This window comes from Oenanthe melanoleuca, chromosome 1 (assembly GCF_029582105.1).
Source record: "Oenanthe melanoleuca isolate GR-GAL-2019-014 chromosome 1, OMel1.0, whole genome shotgun sequence".
Lineage (NCBI taxonomy): Eukaryota > Metazoa > Chordata > Aves > Passeriformes > Muscicapidae > Oenanthe > Oenanthe melanoleuca.
The window spans coordinates 54,248,382-54,273,217 of NC_079333.1; the positions used below are offsets into that span (position 1 = coordinate 54,248,382).

Genomic DNA, 24,836 nt, shown 5'->3' on the forward strand with positions numbered 1-24,836 from the left:
GTGAAATTTGTTGCAGTGAAAAACTGACCAATAAACAAGCACTTGTTGCTTCTGTGCTTTTTGACTGTCATACATGAAATACCCACAACCATCAGGACACTACTGTTCATTATTTTATTACATTTGACAAAACTGAGTACGGAGAAGATGCAGCCTAGGAATCTCTGGAAACCCAGGGAGGCATGAGGGTTTTATTTTTCCCTCTGAAAACCTTTTTTCTTGAAAACTAAGTAGGACAGACAAAAAGGGAACATCTCCTTCATTGTCATGATATTGGTGAATTAAGATATCCTGGGACTAAGAGTCTAAAGAAAGGAATATACTGGAGTTAACCATACTGTGGGAATTGAAAGTCAATAGCAAAGAGGTATTTACAAGTAAGCAACTTCACAACATCTCCATCAGTTCAGGGCATCGAGTGTCCCTGCATGCTCCAAGCCAAGTGTTGGCTTGTTTGGGGGCTGGGAATGGCACTGTAGGAAATCACAGGTTGCCAAGTGAGCCAAAAATTAAACTTTGTGGCCAAGAGTTAAACCTTGTAAACCTGTGTCAAATAACAACTCTTTTGTAGTTCATATGGTGTTTATGCATTTGTACTGTTAAAGAATAAGTCTTATTTGGACATAAGTCTCAATTTTGAAATCTTTTAAATTTCCCTCTTCACATACTGTTCTTGCACTATAAGAAGGCATAATGTGCTGCATTTAAAATGTACTGTAAGCTGTAAGACTTGAACAAATGCTACATTAGATAATCAACCTCTTTAGACCAGTGCGTCATGGCACTGAAACTGCCTGTTCATGAAAGCTCAAAATTTTTCAGCTTTGGAAACCATGGAAGCACATAAATCACTCAAAATAAACCCACAGAGAAATTACCTCCCCTTCCCCACTGCTGTCCTGCTGTGGGAAAGACCTTTTGCTATCCCTGATTTCCCCCCGGAGTGAAATCACATCCACCATTCAATACAAAATTAATAAAGGTACATAGAGCATGTTGAGCAAACACTGACATATCCCCAATGGTGGATTTACATCCCCCATTCTGTTTAAAATTAATAAAGGAAGGCAAGGCACACAAAACCAACACAGGAGAGTACAAAACCCCTCACGTAGAGCCAAGGCTTGGCACTGAGGGCAGGCTTCTGCTCTGGAGTAAGCAGCTCTGAGTGTGAGGCAAATCCCATGGTGGGAATGCTGGTTCCCTTTCCTGGGCAGGTTCAGGAGGACTGCCTGGCACCATACCCAGTGGATTTGGCACTCAGGAGTGGGCACTGCCTGAGCTATTTGATGTGTTTGCAGCATTTCTGGGGCATTCCCTCCTTCCTGCAGGTGGTGTGCAGGATAAAAGATGCTGTTCCAGTTGGAGTCTTGCTCAGCTGCATCCCATCTTCCACTTGCCTTCTGCCCTTCCCTCTCCCAAAGGCACTCTGCTGTCATCAGCATGCAGTTATGGGTCTGTAGAAATGTTCTGTGATCTGAACAGCCAGCCAAAGGCTTCATGGGCTGTTGTGATGGACCAGGGACTGCTGGAGCAAGGGATTGAATATACTGTGAATGTCTGTGGCATTCACCCCCTTCAGAAAATTGCCTGATTTTAGCATAGAAAACAGGTAAGCGTCCTCAAACACTCCTTAGGTAATCTGACTCAATGATCATTTGCTTCTCAGGTACCTCTTTATGAACTGGGAGGTCAAATACCAGCAAGACGGGCTCTCACAATTATCCTGTGGAAATTAAATATAATCCTTTATACTCAAAGCAGTCAATAACCACCTCTTTGCCAGCACCTGTTACATCTGTACCCTTCAGTGCTGTGCCAGCCCCCTCCACAACTGCTAACCATTGATCCAGCTGCAGAAACTTCCCATAACTGATCAGGAACAGTTGGAAACTGTCAGTTTCAGAAATGTTTATGGCCACACATTTCTGAAGAGGTGAGCTGTCTTGTGTTGCATGCTGGCTTCAGGTTAACCTATTAGTTATCACTCGGATGTTTTGTAGACACCTCTGGTTACTCCCAGGTTTGCAGCATCAGCTTCTCCCAGCAGTTCATGTCTATTTTATGAGCCTGGAGATGTTTTGGCAGAAAGTGGAGCTGTGCCAAGAAGAGTTGTTCCTGCTTGTCTTCGTGCTTCCATTTTTTTCTGTACTTGCAGTGTCTGAAGAAGGGGAATGCTGCAGCTGTGGCAAGGAAAAGCTGCCCAAACTGCTTCGTGATGGCTGGTGTGCACATTTACAACTCTGTGTCTTAGGCCAGCTCCTCTCCACTGCTTCTAAGAGAAATTGCTCCAGTTTGTGGTGATCTGTTGGAGGTCTACAAATGGTACCAGTTGCCACAAAAGCTGCATTTATTAGGGGACTGCCTCGCAAAAATCTCCATATATTTTTGTCGAGCCTGCTGTCCCACGTGGGATCACACCAATCATCAGGCATCCCCTCGTGCCCTGTGGGACAGACCCACAGTGTCCTCCATCTGCCAGCACTTCTGTGAGACTTCAGTGGGTACAAGGCCAAGGCTAATCTATGAATTTTGGAAGCATATTTTGCAAGCAATGCCTTTTTAGTTAACTTAAAGGTGAACTGCTCATTTGGATGAGGAACTGTGTGCTAGGTGGGATGAAGCTGTTGCAAGAAAACATCTTCCTTCCAAGAAAATTCCTTTCTGTAGGCGAGTCTTTAGTCATCTTTGTAACCTTTGTCATCCTCTCCTCCCTGGGGAGTTTACTCTGTGACCTTTGCTATTCTACCAAGGCGCCTCATAAATTATTATTCTTTTAAATGGCACTTAGACTGTCGTCGTGACTGCTAGCCTTGAAGATTTGCAGCCTACCCTGTAATTTTGAGGGGGAAAAAATGGTTAAGTGACAGAAGAAATATTGTACTTCACGATAAAACTACTTTTGTGTTTCATTTTCCACTCAAGTCATTCATATCCCTGTCACTAACCTCATTCAGGTCAAGGGCTTGAGGCAGAGAACGGGCATAATATTTTTGGTCAGACTGATGCATCTGAATATTGCAAACATCTGTAATTTTGAAATTGAAATGAACATTGTGTTAAATCCTCAGGCAAATATTATCAAGGCATAATAGATTACTGAAGTTTGCATTTTTTTTTTGGCAGTTCAGACCAAGGCTCTGTTGACTGGTTATTCCAGACATTAATGAGCCTGTTTACACAAAGGGAGCTGCTTCTTATGGCTGCAAATTAAATCCTGGATTCTGCAAACTTCGTAGGAAAATCTGTGGGCCAAGTAGTTGAGATAATAATGAAAAAATTAATCAGGCACACATTAAATGTGAAGCATGGAAGAAAACATCTGCAGCACTCAGTGGACGTCTGGGTAACATACTTGCAGTGCTGTTTTGCCAGCTTACATCTGGAGTGGTTCATGAGAAGAGAACAGATGCTAGTGTGAAATAGGTCATCATAGCAGCAGGGCATCAGAACAGACACATTTCTTTTTTTTTTTCTTGCAGTAACAGCTATTTCTTTTTATTCACACCAATTATGAAAATGTTAGCCAAGTATGCAATGTGAATGCATGTATTGTGACAAGCCAGTACTCCTAAAGGGTGTCAAGGTAAAAAAATAACCAAGAGGCCTCAGAGAAGCAGCCCTTTTGCATTACACCCTGAGTATTCTTTAACAGACATAGTGATTTTTTTCTGTTAAGATTATGATCTTTTCCCCCCCATGCTTTATTTTGATATTTAGTAGAGATATTACTAAATGCCTTCTAGGTGGCAAGTGCCCAGAAGCGAAGATGCTAATTCAGGCGAGTTTCATCAGTCATTTCAAAAGAGAGGTCACACAGATAAGAGAGATGAACAGTACACAGTATGTGAAGCAGTGACATTCAGTGAGCCCTTGTCACTAGCAGCCATTAGCATGGAGGCCTGCTGTTACTTTTCAGTGCTTTATGTGCTTTTCTTGACCAGGCAGGGAGCCTTTGGAGCACTCTAACAGTTCGTAGCATACAAGTTATTGTTTCTCTCTTGAATGCTTTGTATTTTTAGTACCATTTAGATTTCTCCATGGCCCCTTGTGCATCTAAATTTTAAAGAGAATCAAAGAATGCATAATTCATATCTGTCCCAGAGGTAATGGAATGACTCAATGATATCCGTGAAGGAGATGATTTTAAATTTCATGTCTTATGCAAGAGGTCATATTTATACAAAAAGTGCAAGAATTGGTCTCAGGGATACCCAGATAATTATCCTTCCCATAATGAGTGTGGATTCCAGGGGGGGAGTATCTCAGGAAGCTTTAGTGTCTTGTGTGTCACCATCACTTACGTATCACGGTATCATGGTTGTCATGATTGAAAACAGCAGCTGATAGATCTCAGGCTATGACTTGTATTTTGACTTGGAATAGCACTTGCAGGAGGTGTGAAAAGACAGGTTTGCTTTGATTCTGTTGAAGCATTCATGCAAGATGTGAAGCATTTGTTTACTGCTGAAATCCTCTCCTTCATTTAAAGCAAAAAAAATTGTTTATTGATGTTGGGCAGAACCCACCAGTAGATGCTTTGTCACAGGGCACAATTCCACTAGACTATTTGTGCTCTCCTTTCCCAAAAGCCTAGAAGTGCCAAGGCTAGAAATGAGTGTCTGGTTCTGTGGTATGCTATATGTTTGAAAATGCACTTTAAGGTCTGTATTACAGACAGTTCAAAGGGAATATAAATTGGTGCAGTATTCTCTCTCTTCTTCTAATCCAGTTCCATATATTCATTGCATTTTTATCCTGAAACATATCTTTAAAAACTACTTACCACTTTGCATTTTATTTAACTTGGACTTTGCTATATTTATATAATTGTTATGATCTAGCTGCTCCTGTAGTGAAAAATGTTTAACATCCTGTATACCAATTTTACTCTGACTTTTAGCATTGTGTATCCAAGGAGACAGCTGATCCTACTCGCCTTTCCTTTGGAAACTTCCTGGTTTTAACTCTTCTTTCCACTTTTTGCAGGACTGGCCATGAGAATTTGTAACATTCCTTTGGAAATACTGTGATGGGGCCACAGAGAAGTTACCTTCCTGTGTACAGGTCTGTAAACTGTATTGTGTTCTGACTATTTGTCGTGGTTTAGGAATGGTATTCCCCAATTTAGTGTTCCCAGCTGTATGCTGCTTCACTCCCCTCCTCTCCCCCTGCCTTGCTCCCTCCTTCCCTCCCTCTTCCTCTCCCCTTGGTGGACTGGTGAGGAGAGTGGGAGTCACAAAAGAGAAAGATCATGGATTTTTTGGAGACAACAACGAGATAAGAAAAGGAACAGTAACAAGAACAATACTAATGATGGAGTGTGTAAGAGAGAGAAATCTTCTTGCTGACCCCATGGAAACCTCTGACAATACATGTCCACTCCCTCTGTCATGATACCCCAGTCCAGGACCAAGCCCTCCTCCCTGTCCTTGGAAGGTGACCTGAGGTGTACAGGATAACTTCTGGGTCCTAGCCATCCTGGCTATTGCAAAAACTAACCCTGCCCCAGCTGGAACCAGGACAGTATTTCAGCATGGAGATCCCTGTGCTGACTTGTTATCTTTTTTATCTTGAATGCCTGCAAACCGAAACTAATTTTATGCTGGAGAAAATGTTGTGAAAAATAATTTTTGTTTCTCACCAGATGCTTAGGACATAACTCTATTCTGTTACTGTTGTACAGATGTAGAGTAACCCATTTGTCTTTCCTTCGAAGTGAATGATTGCAGTTTACAGAGTTGAACTGCAGAAAGGAATTGGGCCTGTATGTCATTTTCTGCTCCCTGCTATGCCTTTCTGGATGTTTTGGAGCTGCATTACCCTAAAAGGCCCTGCAATCGATTGCTTCCACCCAGTTTGCTCATATGTGAGCAGCTGACCACAGTTACAGCTGTGTGTGTTTTCAGAGGAGTTCTTAGCAGAGGATCAGTAGAGTTTTGGGTCAGGAGGAGCTCAGGTTCATGGGAAGTTTACGAAAATGAAAAAAGAAAAAGTTTATATTTAAGAGACTGTAAAAAGAGCATAATAATAATGGCTTGACTCCTGTAGTGTCAGTATGGCAAGAAGTGGTGAGAAGCCTGTAGCTAATGCTATGTCCTTGTCAGCTGAAATGATAGTGTGGCCAGCAATCACTCTGATTTAGAGGGTAGAAAACACTCCCCTGCATTTCAATATGTTTTTCTATGCAGCTATATAACAGAAAAAAAATTTGATTTCTTACTGCTTTCAAAGCTAGTACTGAACAGCATTTTTACAGAAATCTGCTAAGAAAAACCTGTGGGAATCAACTTTTCCATCTGGGTGGTCATACCCTGCTATCAGTCACATTTAGGGTCTGTAGGTATTGTATGTTCTAAATAATGGTTTTCCAAAAATGTTCATTTTGGAATATGCTGCATTTCATTTGCTTGGATTACCTTGGTGTACTTTGGGTGTTACTGCTTTCCTTGTTGATTCTGTAGTCACACACTGTTTTATTAGTCTAGGAATTCTGCAGGGAAGGTAGCCTGTAAACCTGAAACAAAATCAGATGGGTTTAGGAGATGAGAGGAATCCAAAACAACTTTTAATAATTCTTGGAAATTATTATGATTTGGTAATACCTTTTAAAGGCAGCTCAGCTCCAAGACCCTTTAGAAACTCTTTGAACCTAGATGTAAACCTCACACAAGGGCACAGCTTCTGTAATGAGCAAAAGCCCTACATCAGACTGGTTGAGATACTGCAGATACAAATGTGATGTGGTGCCTTGGGCCTGTGCTGAGTGAAAGCTCTCTGTTCAAAAATAAGTTCTCAATATGATTGAACAGTGTAGTTGAATGATCTGTGTCATCCTAAGGCTTTGACTGCACTGCTTCTTTCCTTAATGATGATGTTCCTTCTGGCAAAATTTGTGGTTTTCTTAGACGGGGGTGGGGAGAAAGAAGTGCAAACCACTGGAAGACATTTGGGATAAAGGGAGAAATCTAGTTGCAGTGTTGGCATTTGCATATTTTACTCTACTGGTAGCAACAGCAGCTTTATAAAATCTTTCTTTGCAGACCTGCCTGTGAGTGTTGTTTGAATCATGGCTCACCAAAGGCTTCCAAGAGTTACTGCTAAAACTGCCAAAGCAAAGTGAGCTTGGGCCTGTGTGTTAATAATGTGATACAAACAGCAGTGTGATGCAATCAACAGCTGCCATGTGCAGAAAGTTTTAGGCAAGTCGTTTGTCTCAAACACATTTTAAAAGTTTCCTTGGAAAATTGTGACGTACATAGAAATTAGTATTGTGCCATTTGAAAAGAGGATAAATATGATATTCATTTGATATACGTACATGTTGGATGTGGATATATCAAGTGGCATAAAGTAGTTGGGTATGGGTGTGCTGTTCCTTCATTATAATGCAGAAGCAAAGGAAAACCAATTAAATTAAAAGGCAAGACAGTTCTACTGTAAAGGAGATAGAAGGTGTAATTTCCCCTTGGAAAGCCTTGCCCTGAGGTATTATCAAAAGATATTGCCAGAGATAATATTTACAATAAGAATGCCATCGTAGATATATTTTTCATGTTATACCTTTATAAAGAAGTTACATCAGTTGCGCAGCAGTGACAGAAGGCTAAACTCTCTGATCCTCAGCCTGCGGTCTGGGAGAAGCTTCTTCTGCAACTGTGTAGGGATCTCTTGTACCACTTCTCTGCAATGTCTGCCATTGGTGTTGAATGGAAACAGGATAGTGATCTAGCTAAATAATTAGTTTAACCTGGGTCAACTATTTCCATGTATCCCATATCTTTCACTGCAAATTTCAAGGGGTTTTTTGTCATTTGTAAGTATCTCCTCCTCTCGTTTTCTTAATCTCTTGTTTATTTCCTGCGTATGATCCCTCAACCTGTTCTCCAGAGAGGACTCTGTTTTCCTGAGATCTTTATTACTTGTTTTTGCTTTGTTGGAGTTTTATTAATCTATTGCTTGAGTTTCTGAAGTTTTCACTGAATACCTCTTGGGGTGACCTCAAACCTTTGCCCTTGACTCCCCTGTGGTGGAACAAGTTTCTTGGTTTTACATGGAGCAGAGAAAAACAAAAGTGGTGAAAACAGTTCTGATGTGGAGCCTCTGACTCCTGGGGCTGGGCTCCTCTGCCCTGTCCTCCTGCTTTGCTCAGGGCTTCGCTGTGCCAGCACAGGTTCCAGTGGAGGGTTGAAATGAGAAAGCAGAGGGAGCTGGTGCACAAACCAGGACTGTGGAGGAGCATAGTTATCTTTGTGCATCTTATATGTAAATTACCTGGCTACAAAAAGGCAGGAAGGAGAGGGGAGGTTACTGCCTGGAAATATGCCATGTGTGCGTTTGATGCATATATTTGAATTATTGAAAAGACAGAAACAAAATAGTTTGGTAGCTGGAGAAAATGTGTAAGCTAGATGCTTGAAGGAAATATGAGAAGATAAAATGGGAAGGTGGGGGAAGTGAATCTCACAGAGCTGCCATGGAGGGAAGATTCAAGACTTTTGTAAAGACTCTTGTGTCCAAATCATGAGTCTCATGTGCAATCTAGTTGTGAACACAATGAGCTGGTGCAAGGACTTGAGCACAAGTCTTGTAAGAAGTGACTGAGGGGTGTTCAGTCTAAAAAAAAGGAGGCTCAGGGGAGACCCTGTCACTCTCTACAGCTGCCTGAAAGGAGGGTGTAGTGAGGTGGGAATTTGTCTCTTCTCCCATGTAACAAGCAGTGGAGTGAGAGGAAACAGCCTCAAGTTGCACCAGGGAAGGTTTAGATTGGATACTGAGAAAAATTTCTTCATGGAAAGGTTTATCCAGCTGGAACAGGCTGTCCAGGGGGGTGGTGGAAGTGTCCAAAAACATGAGCATGAGGCACTTAGGGACATGGTTTAGTGGTACACATGGCCATACTGGGTTAACTGATGGACTCAATGATCTTGGAGGTCTTTTCCAACCTCAACAATTCAGTTATTTTATATGCATTTGTTATTTTCATATTTGAATGGTGGCTCAGAGTGTCTGTTACCATCCAGCTCTAATTTTTTGTTGCCCACAGCAAGACACAGAACAAGTTATTATGAGAACATCTAGAATGGCAGTTTGCTCACCTGAGTAAGAGCTGAGGCCAGAGGAACTGCAATTCATATGTATGCAGGGAAAACCAACAAGCAGCCGACCCAGACAGCAGATTGCTCTTTTGCTGGATTTTGTGTTTTGAGATCTTTTCAAGGTATTTCTAGGAATGGTCCTCTGCTGGAGGAACTTGAGTCCAGAAACATCCTTAAATATTAAATACTTCCCTGTTGTTTACTATAAAAGAAGCGAAGTTTTCATAGGCTCAGGTTAGGAGTAAGGCTCTTTACTTGCCTCACTCCATTGCCTCAAAGGGGCACTTTGATGATAATCTTTGCCTATCTTATTTCCTGAGGCATAACATAAAAAGAAGGGAGATCTTCAGTGTCAGTGGTCAAGAACACCTCAGGGACACCAAAGATAATTTGGCTCATTTGCCTTTAGAGATGTTTGTCTAATCTTCCAGTGAGGAATATTTCAGTGCCAACCCATGTATTCTCTTCCAGACCTACACAACACTTGGGTATTTCTAAAATCCACATTATGCTCTATTTGCTCCATAGGAAGCCATTTGTTTTCTTATTTATAGTGAAGCTAGAGAGCAGTTCTTTATGGTAATCTTTCAAATATTAGAAGGAAAAATGACTTTACATTGTAGCTGATTTAGTTGTTCATCTATTTTTCAGAATAAACATTTTCAGATCTAATAGGTTCCCTTTCAAATACTTTTTTCCTGTCTTCATCCTTCCATGTGTTGCTAAATGCTTGATACAAGTGCCAGCATTAAGAAGCTGAATATAGTCAATACGACTTTCAGATAATACAAATTATGTAAAATAAGCCCAGAATTTAAAAGTTCAGTAATTAATTATGGAGCTACACCCTCAGCTAAAATGAACCCAATCTATATTATGCCTCAGCTGTGTGTAAATGGAGTCACTGCTAGTGCCTTCTCTCTCTCCCATCAGTTAAACTCTCTCAGTATGATACTGGGTAATGAATGACGCTGTTGGAGAAGCACTAAGTGTGCAACTGATGGCTCTCAGCATATGGATAATGGCACATCTTGCACCTTTTCATTGCCTGCATTCTGCCTGCACAGAAGTAGCTGAACAATAGATGAGGTGAAATGGTGGCCCTAGCACATTTCAGAAACAATAATTGTCCATTAGGTCCCTCTAAAAGAAAGTCTGCAAAGAACTAAGTTTTGTACCCCTAAGGCCCTCAGAAGAATCAATCACACATCATGAATAATAATAATAATAATAGAAGAGAGAGGACAGCTCTTCAGCTGAGCACCATCAGTATTGACACCTTCCAGGAGGAGTAATCCCCTTGACCAAAGCAGGTGCCACAGTAAGATAAAAGTCATAAGCTCCAGCTCCAGTGAGAGTCTGTTGCCATATACAGAAAGATATGAATTGATTTCACTTCTGAAAGGCTGTTAAAACATCTTCTCCAGCTGAGGAGAAATCTGCTGTCACCACTACTGTTCAAGTCTCCAGAAACAGCTGTGAAACTTGAGGAGATATTACTTAAAAAACAAGGACTGTTCATATGGCCAAGAACCAACCACAATGAGTAGTTAAAAAAACCAAAACTTTATTTTTTTTCCCACCACAGCACAGAACAATATTGGCAGGGCTATGTCCTTTTCTCTTGCTTTTTAGCTAAAGTAGGAAAATACCTGTTCAGGTAGTAAACATTAAAGGACTTTTTGAATTAGTTTATATGAGAGAAAATAACAGAATCTTAGAATCATTTAGGTTGAAAAAGACCTTTAAGATCACCAAGTCCAACCCTGCTGAGTCCACCACTAAACCATGTCCCTAAGTGCCACATCCACATGTTTTTTAACTACCTCCAGGGATAGTGACTCCACTGTTTTCTGTGGACAGCCTATTCCAATGCTTGACAACTCTTCTAATGAAGAAATTTCCTCTAATTCCTGAGCTTCCTCCAGGCTAAACAAGCCCAGCTTCCTCAGCCACTCCTCATAAGCCTTGTGCTCTAGAGCCTTCACCTTCTTCCTTGCTCTTCTCTGGCCATGCCCCAGCACCTGAGGGGTCCAGAACTGAGCACAGCTCTTGAGGTGTGGCCTCAACAGTGCTGAGTGCAGGGGGATGGTCACTACCCTAGTCCTACTGGCCACATAATTCCTGAATGATGGCGAGTTTGATCCTGCAATTAATATATTCACAGTGCTAGCAGCATTAGAAATTGCCTGTGATAAGTATTCAGCTCCTTTTTGTCAGCCTTGTAAAAACTCGTTGACATCAGCTTAATTTAGAACCAAGCTTTGTTCATCTTCAGATCTCAAAGCTGAGCAAAGTCAAATCAAGATCATAAGTAATAGTAAGGCAAAGTCTTGATTTTGGTAAAGTTCCAGCCTTCTTGCTAGGCTGAGGTGTATAACACATACAGCACTTCTGGGATTCAGAGTCCCAAGATATACTGCTCCATAATGACTCAGGTTTCTAGGCTCAATTATCAATTCAGGAATGGGGAAATACAGAGAAAGTGACTACTAGATGCCCCAAATTAAAAAGCTAACCAGAATCAAAAAGCAAAACTTGAAGGGAACCATGACAACTTTGATATGGTTGGTTGACTGTATAGAAAAAATGACCCAAAAAAATGTCTGTAGGCAGCCATTCAGGAAAGAATGTGTTCCTGCTAATGTCATTGATCCCACATTCAGAAAAAAAACCCAAGAGACCACTGAATATTGAATTCAAGAAGTGTTGTGAGAATCTGAGAAATCTTGACCAACTTTGCTCAAACAGCAAAAATGAAAGTAGAAGGATGAAAAAATATCTTGGGTCAAGCTACTCTTTAAGCCTTCAGAACAGTTAAACTAAGGAAAAGATAATACATACCATTGCTCAAAATATCCTAGAACAAAAAGAAAAAAAAAATCTTCATCTAAATAGCCACAGGTTTTTTCCTAGAACTATCCTAGAAAATTAGGAAGTAGCTTGAGGGTCCTCCAGCTGTATATTGTACTGACACTTCCCATTAGAGCTGTTGCTGACCCATTTCTGAGAACCACCATTGATGGAAATTCTCTAAGCAATTCATTCCAATCCTAATTATCCTTACAATTAGAAAAATGCTTTTTTATTTTCTTAACATGTGAATTACTTCTACCTGCAATGAAGAGGAATTGGTTATTCCCTTTGTTCTTGCAACCATATTTGAAATTTTCAGTGTGTTTTGTCATGTTTCCCCAGTTTTGTCATTGCATTAATCAATAAATTATTCCTTCAGTTTTTTGTCATGTTTTTAAGAGTACTCACTGTCAATTGGTTACATCCTCCTTAAAATGTGGCATCCAACACTTCACCTAAGGTTATGGTTGAACTCTTTCCAAAACAAAGTAATAAAGGAAAATTCCCTCTTGTGTCTTGTAGATAACGTTCTCCTTTTTATATCCAATCTAATATTCACACATGTGACAGTGACTATTGAAGCTTGTGCTCTGCTGGCTAACCTCAGGTCTTGCATAGCAAGAAAAGCCTATTTGGTTATTTTCCACTGAGTGTTTGCTAAGTTAACTGTTTCTGACCTCACCTCTCAAAGTTAATTGCCAGCAGCTCTAAGATTTTCTCAGTCAGTGATATATGTATTCTAGGGTGAAATTTGTAAGGCCTAGACAATTTGAAAAAATTTAACATATCTCAGTTCTTTCTAATCTATTTTTTCCTATTATGAACTGAATTGCCATTCCTTTGTCTTCAGTGTTCACTTTTGTGGCTTTATGATCACCACTGATCCTGCAAATAGCTTTTCCTCCTGGTGTGTGGCAAACCATCTCTCTTCTCCCTCTTGCTAATAGTGGTTTCTTGCTTTTGCACTTCGTGATTTTCTTAGGAAATTTTCCTAGCTTTACAGCCCCCAAACAAAGTATGCAGAAATGTTACACAGACTAGAGGGAGGGCATTGAAAGACAATTTTCATAATATGGGACTTCACAGAGACACTAGAATCACAAGAGCAGTTGAGGGTAATAATGACAGTACTTGACAGGTTGCACACAGATGTCCCTATTCTTGCAGTCTCAGAGAAAACCTGACCTGATCTAATTGAAACAAGAACCTGCACCAAAGAGAAGAAAAGAAAACATTTCAGAGGGACCAAGGATCTTGAGCACAAAGGTCAAGTATTAAATCTAGGAGAGGGCTGACTGAAATATGGCACCCTGTTTGAAAAATGGATTGATATCATGTGTTTTGCTTAAGGGAGACTTAATTGCTTCATAATGCCATTCTGCAATGTTTTAGGGCCAACTCACTGTAGTTAATAACTAATTCACTTTAGTTAATCATGATGTTCTGTATTTCTGTCAGTCCATCATTAGTGTTACTCTCTTCACCCAGCTTTTTTACTCTTTTGAGGTGGCAAGGCAATAAGGGTAGAAGAGAGGGGAGATGACTAGATGACTACAGAGTAACAGATTAAAGACATAGTTTATTCTGCAATGAGTTCTTATGCCATTGCCCAGTATTCCTTTCTTTTTTTTTTTTTTTTTTTTTTTTTTTTTTTTTTTTTTTTAATTTTTATTTTATTTTTTACTGGAGGGTTGTGTGAGCTATTCAGCACTGTTTCTGAAATCCTGACCAAAGTTCTGCAGACGTGTCAGGCTCTTGTGTCTGTCACACATGAGTGAGATCAATCAAATGCCCTATCTGTTCCCAATGAAGTGTAGATATACAGAGATATCTGGTTGTTCTCTTGTTCTGGGGCATGAAGAATTTTGAGCCTCTGATCTTTCTATAATCCTTCCAGGAACATTCCCCTTAAATGCTAGAGGCCTTTGCCTCCAGATTTTGTAAAGGTAACTCCTGCAATCCTTCCTTCCACCATTAATGCATCTTTGATTTTTGCACCTCTGTAGCTCTGTGTGTAGGTTGAAGTGAGTTGGGATTTCTGTTTGGGAAGTTTGTCTCTGTCAAGAGCCATATAGTCAGCAGGCAGCCTTCAGTGTCACAGGATGGGCTTTCAGAAAAAAAATCAGTGTCTGATAGCCAAGTGCAATTTGGTATTTTAAGGTCTTAAAGTAGTAAAAAATCTCAACAAATCAACATAGATGTCCTTCATGACATGTTTTGTTTCTTTGGAGGTGTTTCACTGCATATTCTGAAGATTCACTTGACTGCTGACAGTCTCACTGCTGAATGCATAATGTGCTTAAGCCTGTGGAGCCTAAATCAAAGGGGAGGGTTTTAACTTAGCAGCCTGTGGCTCTTTCAGAGGCTTTTCCTCACTTCCTTAGCTCTCCACTCGTACTCCCCTCTGCAGAATTTCCCCCAAAGCTGAAATCCTTGGTTTGTATTTCAGTCCACCAGGATTTGGGTGCCCAGTGGGAGTCCATGAGCCTCCAGCTAAGGGTTTACCTCTGCACAGTGGAGGAGTTCCCTCTGTCCATTTTCCAAGCCAGAAGCTGTGTATGGCAGTCAGGAAGATGCTGAGTACAAGCTAATAAATTGCCATGATTGGCAGTGTTCATCAGCTTTGGCTCAGCCTGGCCTCAGCACTGCTGGGGAGTTTATGTGGCTTCCAGTTGTCTCCAGCCCAGAACAGACAAACACGCAGCGGGCTGGTGTCATCACCCACACCATGCAGGCACCTGCTATGCTGGACTTTGCACAACATTTAAAGCACCACAGAGCCCTGGAAACAAAGTACTCTTTGAGCAGAGAAGGCTCCTTGAATGGATTAGTGTCCCCTGTCCCTTAAAAGTGCCGCCTCAGTTTCCCAGCTGCCCCTCAGGTCCCTGTGGGCAAGGGGCAGTGTGGTGGCAGCTGGCAGGGCTGCCATCTGCCCATCCCTGGGCTGCTCCCAGGCACAGCTCACAGCTCTGCCTGCCTCCCTCTCCCTGTGTGCAGCTTCACCGCCCGGCTGCTGGTTTCCATTAAACTTCCAGTAATGAAATTGCCTCCTGTGACTTCTCTCCAACTTTTCTGCTGGCTCAAAAGTGGGTTCAGGTTTGCTACTGCCCCTGTTCTGCCAGGAAAGGTGTAATAGATGGACAGGCAGAGGTTCAGTTAAAAATAACCACAGTGAACGAGAATCAGACTTGCCCTTTGTGCTTAGGCTGCATTTTTATATTATTTCAATACCGTATTACACAGATCTGATCTGGGAGCATTCTGCCTTCCAGCTCTCACTTCCACTCTCATCACCAGAGGCTGCCCTCCCTTTGGCAGAGCTTAAAGGCTCAGCAGATTCTTTCTAAGTGGGAACTGAGAAATGATTCATATTAAAAGAAACATTTTTTAAAAAGGTTTTTTTAATGACCCTGGTATGGTTCTGGGTATGGCCAGGCAAGTGATTGAACTAGGGCTGCTGGGGGGATGTGGTGGAGGGGGGAATAGGTCTGAAACAAGGCTCTGTGCTACTCACCAACACTGAGAACTTTATATCCCTCAGTGCAGTGCTGTTACCAGAGGCAAATCCCTGCTCCTTAGTCCCCTTATTTGTATGTGTTTTATCTCCACAGTGTGGTAGCATATAGGAGCTTGTCCCAGGAGAGAAACCGAACAATAAAAAAAGTGAATTTTTAAACTAGTGGAAACATTTCTAATAGAAAATTGAAAATTTTGCATGTTCTTGTTGTCTTGATTTTCTGTATTTGTGGCATCTCACCTTTCATGACTGCATGATCTCCCCAGTACTTTGTTTTTCATATTTCTTGTTCAGTATGGGAGATGATCACTTTAGGTCTTACAAGAGGTGAGATAAAGAAGAAAGTTTGATCTCAGTAAGATTTAGCTGTGTTATAGTCTGTAGCTGAGTCAATTACTTTGGGTGTCAATAGCATGACAAAATATTCAAGGCCACTGTGGCTTGGCTGTAGAAAATGACAAGTATAATGAGGAACATAAGTCCCTTTGTCTTCATGTTTGTTTTGTTTTCCTTCATGGAAAGAGTCAACTGATGTGACTGGAGCATTTTGCCCTTGGGATTATTACTAGCTTCTTAATCAAGAAAATCTGAGTAATTTGACTGTGTTGCCAACTCTTCTCTTCCCCACTCCAGCTGAGACAGGTTATAGACTGGACAAGATTTGAAATGACATTCCTTTTCAAAGCATTATTTGGTGGAAAAGCAAAGAGCCGTTACTGCTTTAAGAGAATCTGTCACCTTGTCCTCTAGAAGAAAGGCAACAACCATCTTCTCCAATAATGCACCCATTATCTCCCTCCTGGAATTTATCAGGCAAGAAACATATTGATCCAATTTGCAGGTTGCAGCCTGTAGCTCTCTAAACATGTCCAAACCCCTGGCACATGATGATGGCCAGAACTTAGTCTGAATTTAGTTTGCAGACATATACCTACCCCCCACCCCTCTTTCTCCCTTGTGGATTGCTGTTCTTCTTACAGTCCAAGCAACCTAAAGTAAAAGAAACTTCCTTTGTTTAAACTCATTAATTTTAACTCTGTTCTTTAGGAAATTCTCTTACAATGTTTTTCTCCATGGTTTCTCACCAACTGTGAATTTGGAGCAAAAAGAAATGCATAGAACTGTTTACATCCAAGCAAAAGATGCTTAATTGGAGTTGAAGAAAAATCTAGAAACTTTTTTCTATTTATTATTTATAAATTGTTGTCATTTCTTAATGGAGACAGTGTTTTGTTTACATAAAAAAGGCACTTCACTTTTAATCTCTGGGCCTGTTCTTTAGGATTGCTTTTTAAAACAGACAATCCATGCTTCTCAGAGAACCCTGTTGTAATGATTCACTGTGCTTTACCCATCATTATCAAACAAAAATGAATGTGAAATCATTCATTTTCTGATCGATTTAGAGTGTGACAGATAAATCTTCCTTGTTTGTTAGAAACCACTTACAGAGGCTACTATGGCAACAAAATTAATGACAAAGAAGGAAGCTGTTAATTAATTGTTCAGGCTGACTAGAATAAGAAAATCCTGAATCTTTGCTGAGTCCATTTACTACCATCCCATTCTCCTGGTTATTTATTTGAAGAACTAGTCAGTCTTTTCACCGTACTGGAAAAAGAAAGACTTTTATGATAATAGAATTGAAAGGGCACACAGACTTTATTAGCCTGGCCCCTGTGATCCCGTTGGACGTGATGGCTGAAGTTTGGATCGTGCTCACAATCATCCCCTCAGCTGCTGATAATTTGGTGAATAAAGCTGATAATGCCTTTAGGCCACTAAGGACATAAAAAAATAGGAGTAGACCCTGCCTTCAGAGGTTTACAGTCCACAAAGCTGAAACATGCCAAGCAAAAACTGATACATTGGGATGCTGGCAAAAAGGGTATTTCCAATTGCTTTTGGAATTAGTCCTGGGATGCTACCAGAGAAATTATGTTGATGTGTGTTAGTAGGCATGAGATGAGTTGAGGAATACGTGATCTCCCCAGGAAGAGAGGAAGAACTCTTGGGATGCTTATAGGCAGTTAAGTGTATAAACTGCAGCAGTTTCCTTACTACTAAAGTTTGCATATTATGCTCTATAAAGCAGGATTGATATGTTTTCTACAGCAGGAGGATCAGCCAACAAACTGATTTGAGGCATAACTTAGAGAGAGACTGATCCATTTTTCTTTCCAGAATAACTTACAGTTTGAGAAAATAAATACATCTCTATAGAGAGTTCAGAGCATGAAAAGTTTAGGCACTGTCCATTTTTATATTTATTTAACTGAAAGAGCCAGTCATATGGTGGAAATGCAGATGGCCAGAACCCTGTAAGGTCTGTTGCCATATGGCCAAAACTCTGCTTTTCCAGAGAATTTTGATAGATGGGTAAGGTGTCTGCTTTTTGAAGTGGGGTGAGGAGTTATCATGTAGCAGTAGGATGCTCCTTCTCTCCTCCTGTTTGGCATTGTTTACTTTCTTGTCAGCTTTCCAGACATATGACAATTGACCTTCTAAAGTATCACATCTATGGAATTAGAAGCTCATGAAATATGAGCTGGGGAACCAAAGAGTACCCACTTTGAATTCCACAATGAAATTCCTTCAACAGATGATCCTTCTTCACAAAGGCAGCAATTTTGCCTCCAAATAACTTAGGAGCAAGCTTCCAAAGCTGTGACAGGAATCAAAAGTAGTGATTGAACAACTGAGAAGCATTTGGTTTTTTTTGTAATATTCCTTCAATAAAGAGCTAAAACCAGATTACTGAAACAAAAGAATAAACCCAAATGCTGCTTACACAGCAGTGTATTACATTCTTCTCCTGGTGAAACCCAAGGAGTTTTTACTCTAGTGGCTCTTTCCCCACTAGATTATGTAATTTCTCTATTAGATCAAAAGGTTACACTATAAAACATAAGTGCTGTGAGTTGGCATTTCCAAAAAAAGGTGCTGGTGGCTGCTCACAAGCAGTGCAGAAGTGTGCTCCATAGCAACATGTAGGTTTACAACACTGAGCCTTATCTTCTTCTTGCTGCCATGTATGTGTACACATATAAATACACACATATGTGTATATGTGTGGCAGGGTTACCTACTGTGCAGGACATGATCATGGTCCCCCAGTCTATTCTTGGACAAAACTCTGATTTATGTCACATGGCTAAGAGGGCTCTGTAGGTGTATGTGATGATGGCTGTATTGGGTAAGCAGTGATGTGCAATGTTTGCTGAGAGATGTTTCCTTACTTGAAAGTAGCCATTTAGAGTATTTCTTCCCTTCACTCATCCCAATGTTTACAAATCTTAGCTGATTCTTTGCTCACTAAGGAGGGGAAGAGGAAAAAGCCTCAATGCAAATAACAGCAGAGGGATTCCTTTTCAGTCAATAATGAAGATATCAGAGGCCATCCTGTTTTCCAGGTGCTCTTCTGTTTCTGTACCTATGATATCTACACCAAACATGGTGCCATCAGTCAGCCACGGTGTGGTGGATTCATGCATATTTACCAATTTGCAAATTATGCATGGAGAGCTCTTAGCATAGCTGTTTCTTTGTCTTTCTGCTTTTCTTCCTTCACTAATGATTTAAAATGTTTACATGCCTAGCATCAGAGGCTGTATTCTACACTTGCCGTTTGCCTTTGTACACCAATTAGGTCTTTGTAATTTAAATGATGTTTTATTTGTTGATTTGGAAGCATCCTTGTTGGTAGAATGAGGTTTTCTTCATCCTGCGACTGTTCTTTGATATAATGATTTATTAAGGTACTAGGAGAAATATTGATCCTGCTAATAGCTTCTGCTTTGCCACAGAAAGCCTTACATTTTACTTGCTGAAAGGGCCATATTCCTTTCCTCATCATCTGATTGACCATAAGTGCTTTGGCCTTTCCCCAGCAATTATCACACTTACAAAAGCAGTGGGTAAAAGTCAAGTATTTATAGACTAATTAGAGAATTCAGCATGTCCAAATGTGTACTTTACATAGCACAAAGAGTTAGAGGACAGCTTTGAAATTAGGGAGTGGGTCCATGCTGTTCAAACACAAATTAGCAAATTCAGAGGAGTTACGTATTTATTATCGATTAGGACAATCTTTCTGGGAATTGCTATGTGGAGTTATGTGCTGGGCATGTGATTTATTAATGGCATTTATGCTTACATTACATTGGCATTTTTCACTGTATTCTCTGTCATCTATTCTAACCTCTTTCTTTAGAAAGCTTTCTAATGTTAATGCCTGCAAGGTGCTGGGGAAGGCATCAATTTCGTAACCCATCTGGAGCTAATTCCTTTTGTAGTTTTTATTAACCACCTAGGAAAATGCATAATTTCTGTAGTAACTACAAATGCTGAAAGGGAATAGAGGGCAGCTCCATGGAAAATATGGGACAAGGCTTTTAAGGGTTCAGCAAAATGAACTCACCAAATGGAGGTGGAGGTGGCCTGATCAGATGTGGATTATTGCCTCCATTAGGCTGCTTAAGTTTGTGGATATAGCACTTTGAAAAATAGTTTTCTATATTTAATCTTACTGGGGCATCCTGATTTATCCCATTTTGCCCTGTTGGGGCATCTATAGACTTGTGTTGCAAACTTAAAACAGCTAGTGAAAGTACATTAGTAGACGTGTGTTAGCACATGTTAATTTTTATGCTTCACAGTTAGAGGTAATTTCTGGCTATTTCAGGATCAGAAAACTCTGACTGCAAGAGGAAGATTATGAGAAATCAGTTTTTTGTAGTCCTTTAAAAAGTTTCCTCCAGTGAAGACTGCTGAAAACAGAACACAAAGCAAGTTTTGCTGCTGTTCATAAATGTCACTTTCTCCTGCACAATTCCATACTCCTGAAACTCTGGCCAGAAGGCACAGAGTAGAAGAGTGTTGTTGCATTGCATTAAGACCTGTGTCTTGAAATATGCATGTATTAGTCTGCTCAAGATTTGGTTTTAGTTTACATTTGGTACTTGTGTTATATTTTCCTAAGTGTGAGCACTGTTGCTAGTGAAGCTGACACATAGGTGAGAGGACTTTTGTCACCTACATGGGAGCGAGTCACCCTGCATAGCCAGTGGAGACAAACAGGCATTTCTAGGACAAGAATCATCTCAGCTTTAAATAGACAGGCAAAATAAACCAGATTCATCACACCCTAGAAGTGTTCACTCTGTTAACAGTGAAGGGAGTTGTGACTAGCTCAGAGGGAGGTGTCCACAGATCAGTGAGATGAACCCATACTGGTGTGGTACGTGGGATGAGTTACCCCTGTGAGTGCCCAGAGGAAAGAATATGAGAAAGTCTGGATAGCATGGTCGAACTCAATCCCAGTTTTTCAGATTATCTGAATTAGCTAAGGTCTATCCTGCAGGTCCAGCCAGGTTGCTGCTGGTCTGGATCTAATTTGCATGCAGGGGTTGGGTCTGTAGATCTGTACAGCTCCACTAGAGCTCTGCTGACTGCACCTGCACAGGACTGATCAGCAGAAAGGTAGCTCTGCACCTGAATTACAGCAGCAGTCAGGGGGTGAGATTTTATCTTCCTTTAAGCAGGATAAGGTGATCTATGGCTGGGCCTTGTTCCAGCCACAGAGCCAGGCTGTAACTGAGGTGGGGGACAAGGGGAAGGGGATCTCCTTTGCAGTAAGTGCAAAGAGGGCATAGGTTGTACCAGGTTCTGTGTTTGAATCACCCTGGCCCAAACAGAGGGAATGGAAAGGATCCCAGCCCATGACCAGCATTGTCAATAGGCACCCTTAAGTAATTTCTCTGCAGCAACATATCTCTGAATGTTAATTAATAATTGATCTTGTTATGTATGTAGAGGACTCCCTATAATTCAATTCTCTATATTTATGTCTCATAAATGACTCTGCCTTGTCAGATTTTATGGTGAAATAGTAGATCCAAAAATTAACATAATGTAACAACCAAATCGCATATATAGCCTTGATCTGCAAACTCTTTTGCCCATGAATAATTTTAGTTATTACAGCTAAACTCACTGGGACTTATATGTGCTTTTGCAGGATGAGAGCGACAGTGTTTATTAAATTAATTTCTTTCATACCCTACACGTTTTCAAATGAAACTAATTTATCTGTCATGTATCTAGGCATTTTTCAGCATATATTATGTAATTAATTTTTTAAAGTGTGGTTCTAGTGAAATCAGAGGCCTAACTAATATTTAAAGTAGAGATTTAGATAAAACTGAATCTGAGTTCATGTTATGAAAGAGAATATTACTTTGTATATGTGTATGTCTTAATATGTATTATGTATGCAGTTATAAATATCTATTCATGGCTGGGCATATGCATGCATAGGTGCATGTAAGATTTGCTGTTTTCATGAATATATTTATATTTATATAGCTGTGCAGATTCTGTGTGTTTGAAAATACTGACAGTTCTTTACTCACTAAATATATGCACACCCAGATATACTCATGCTAGTCTGACTCAAGCCCATCTATCTTTGCTTTCAAATAAACAATCTTGTTCTATTTCTGGAGTTTAAAACAAGTGCTCCCCTTGTGAGGACCTGTGGCTTTGTAACTCTGTGAAGAAGGAAAGTCATAAGATTCAGTTCTAATGCTCATCCAGAGCTTCAGTGTGGGCAAATGTCATCTGCTTTGTGCCAGTGTGTTGTGAAGCTGAAATGTTGCACTTTGTAATGGCACTGTGCTTTTACATTGCTTTGCTGAGAAGAGGGAGTGAAAGGAAGGAAAGAACTTTGCCTGTAGTCTGTAAATTAAAAAATATAAAAGGTTCTCCAGTGTTTTCACATTTAAATAAAACAATAAGGAATATTTAAATGCAAGAATAAGGAGATATACTGAGCTTGTTCTGAGAATATTGCTTAATGATATACAAATAATCACTAGGATTGCAGTGTTTGAAATGAGTGTGGTTTATGATCTAATGTCTAAAGATCATTAACCGACATCTGCTAGTTTCTGGAAACAGTGCTGAAAAAAGCCCCAAATATAACCTCCTTCAGTTAAATTGCCCTTTTTATATGCTGTAAGTAATGGGGAGAGAACCGTAGGGAAGTCTGGAGGTGCTGCTCACATTCAGGTAAAATGAGTTTATTCTCTGCCATTCAGAATTGACATGGAGAGATTACTTTGTTTCCCTTGTAAGCGAAAAAATGGTTGTTTTTCTTTGCTTACCTCTTTTATTTTAGATTAACTCAGGCAGCCATGAAGGCTTTTAGGCAGGCCATTTGGCCCATGGGGCTGGCAGCACTGACTTTAATGCACTGCTGACTGACCTTAATCCCTGCTAGTGCAGATCTCAGTAAGGACACTCAGCATTCCCACGTGGAGCTGCTTTCTCCTAGCTGTGCTCAGGTGCTGCTGTTCCTCGACACACAACATGTCCCTCTCACATTGGTGCAAAGTACTGCTGGGTGCCAGTAAAGCTGCCCAGGAGTGGCCCCTGAGGGAGAAATTGTGAGTGGGAGAAGTGCTGGTGAGTGGGTGTCCCTCCCATCACACAGCTGGTTGTCGTGTTTGGGAAGTGTAGGCATAGGAGTAAGGATCAGTCAGATGAGTGCTGCTGTGCTTATAGGTTGAGCTCGTAATATAGAAACATCCCATCTTCCAAACTTCTGCTCATAAGGTATCTTTATACTCAGAGGCTTTTCCTATGAACTTCTCAGGCTGTGTGTAAGAGCAAGGCTTTTTAAGATTGGATCCCTTGGAAAAGATGAGATAAATGTACATCAGTGTGCATTAGGGATGAAATTTTCAAAACCAGGGCATCCTTTTGAGTTCTGTTTTGCCATTGTTAGCTTACATGTTCCTTCTTTTGTGTGACATGCATTACAAACATCTCTGCCAGAGGCCTTTTATATTGGAGTTGATCTGAATTTTAGGTCATTCACTTTAAAATGAGGTTAAACAAAGGTGATGAAATTATGCCAAGTGAGGTTTTTCAATTACCTTTATTTTTTTAAAAGGAAACTACCTGGAAGGTGCCACTTATATTGCTGTAATGGCAAACAGGTATCATTACTGAAAATTCAGCAAGCAAATGTCTACAGGCAGATGTCTACAGACACAATGTGATCTGTGCACAGCATCACCCCCAGTAAATGAAAGCACTTTGGGTAGCTGGTTCCTCAGTGAAACAGAAAATGCTTTGGCTTTCTTTACTGGGGAAAGGAACATACTTTGGGCTGGCAACACAGCAGCCAGTACACATCTGGTTCTCACTGTAACTTTCCCTGATGAGGTTTATTTATGTCCCAGCTCTCTGCATGATCACCAGCCATTAAATAATGTCATTCTGGAATATATGTGCTTAGGGTTTTTGCAGAGATGCTAATAATGTATAAGTAGGAGTTAGAGGAGCTCAACATCATTTGGTTGCACTTTTCAGTTCAGTATTTTAACATGTGGTCCTTTGTGAGGGGTTTAACTGGTCTACTCCAGTTCTGTAAAATGAGGCCAAACAATTACTGACCACAAAGCAGAGTTAACTCAGGCATTAATTTATGGGTGTTTGGGAGCTCCTTGCAATGACACTGGAGGATGTTGAAAACAGTCTAAACTATACCAATATATATTTTAAAGAGAAACTGTTTTCAAAACTATTACTGAAACTTTAAGACGAAGAATTTAGAAAAAAACCAGTGTTTTAGTTTTATGAAGCTAAACTTGAAATATATCAGCCTTCTGAGCAATATCCTTATCTTTGGATATAACAGAAGATGTTCCTGCATACATCAGGCTGGACTCAGGTGTCATTTTCTCTTAGGCAACTGAGAAATATGCTTTCTCTTCCCTGTGATTCAGGGTCCAGCAATCCAAGGAGAAAAAGGGTTTCAGAAAGAGAAATGTGAGTTCCTTTAAGTTTATATCAACGCTATCACACAAGTGAAAAGGTCAGGAGATTTGAGATTGTCTGCAATGATACAGACTGTAATGCTGACTCAGGTGAGCTAACGAGAAGAAGGCAGTGGATTTGTGCTGACATAGCATGGACAGCCTTGGAGCTATTTATTTAGCCATTCTTGGCTAATTACTCTGAAATTTCATTTTTGTGTACCTTTGGACATATACTGCTGGAAATGTCAAGTTGAGCATGGGGGTGACTGAATTTCTTTGAAAAGAAAGGTGGGGGCTGAGCTTCTCTGCTCAACTGCTTTAGGTGGACAGGCAGGACCAGCTAGACATGCCCAAACCTGGACCAACCTTTGTCTTCATAAATCCCTGGTTCTTCCAGAAGAGTTGGCTTTTTAATTGGTCATTGTCCTGCTACCTGAACAGGATGAGATGTATTTCTCTGTTAGGGAATCACAGAGCTATGTGCTGTGAATTCTAATGTGGAAAATTCACTGTTTAGGAACCAAAGAAAAAGAAGTG

The 24,836-nt window shown here is 40.5% G+C and overlaps 1 protein-coding gene across 4 annotated transcripts in view; it reads left to right on the plus strand.

Annotated features, from left to right (window-relative positions):
* Positions 1-24,836, plus strand: part of ENOX1 (ecto-NOX disulfide-thiol exchanger 1) — a 350,623-nt gene that overhangs the window by 105,565 nt on the left and 220,222 nt on the right. For all 4 annotated transcript variants that reach the window (XM_056495979.1, XM_056496027.1, XM_056496009.1 and 1 more), the window contains exon 3: positions 4,990-5,067. The gene's annotated coding sequence lies outside the window, so the exon portion shown is untranslated. The remainder of the gene's footprint in view (positions 1-4,989; positions 5,068-24,836) is intronic.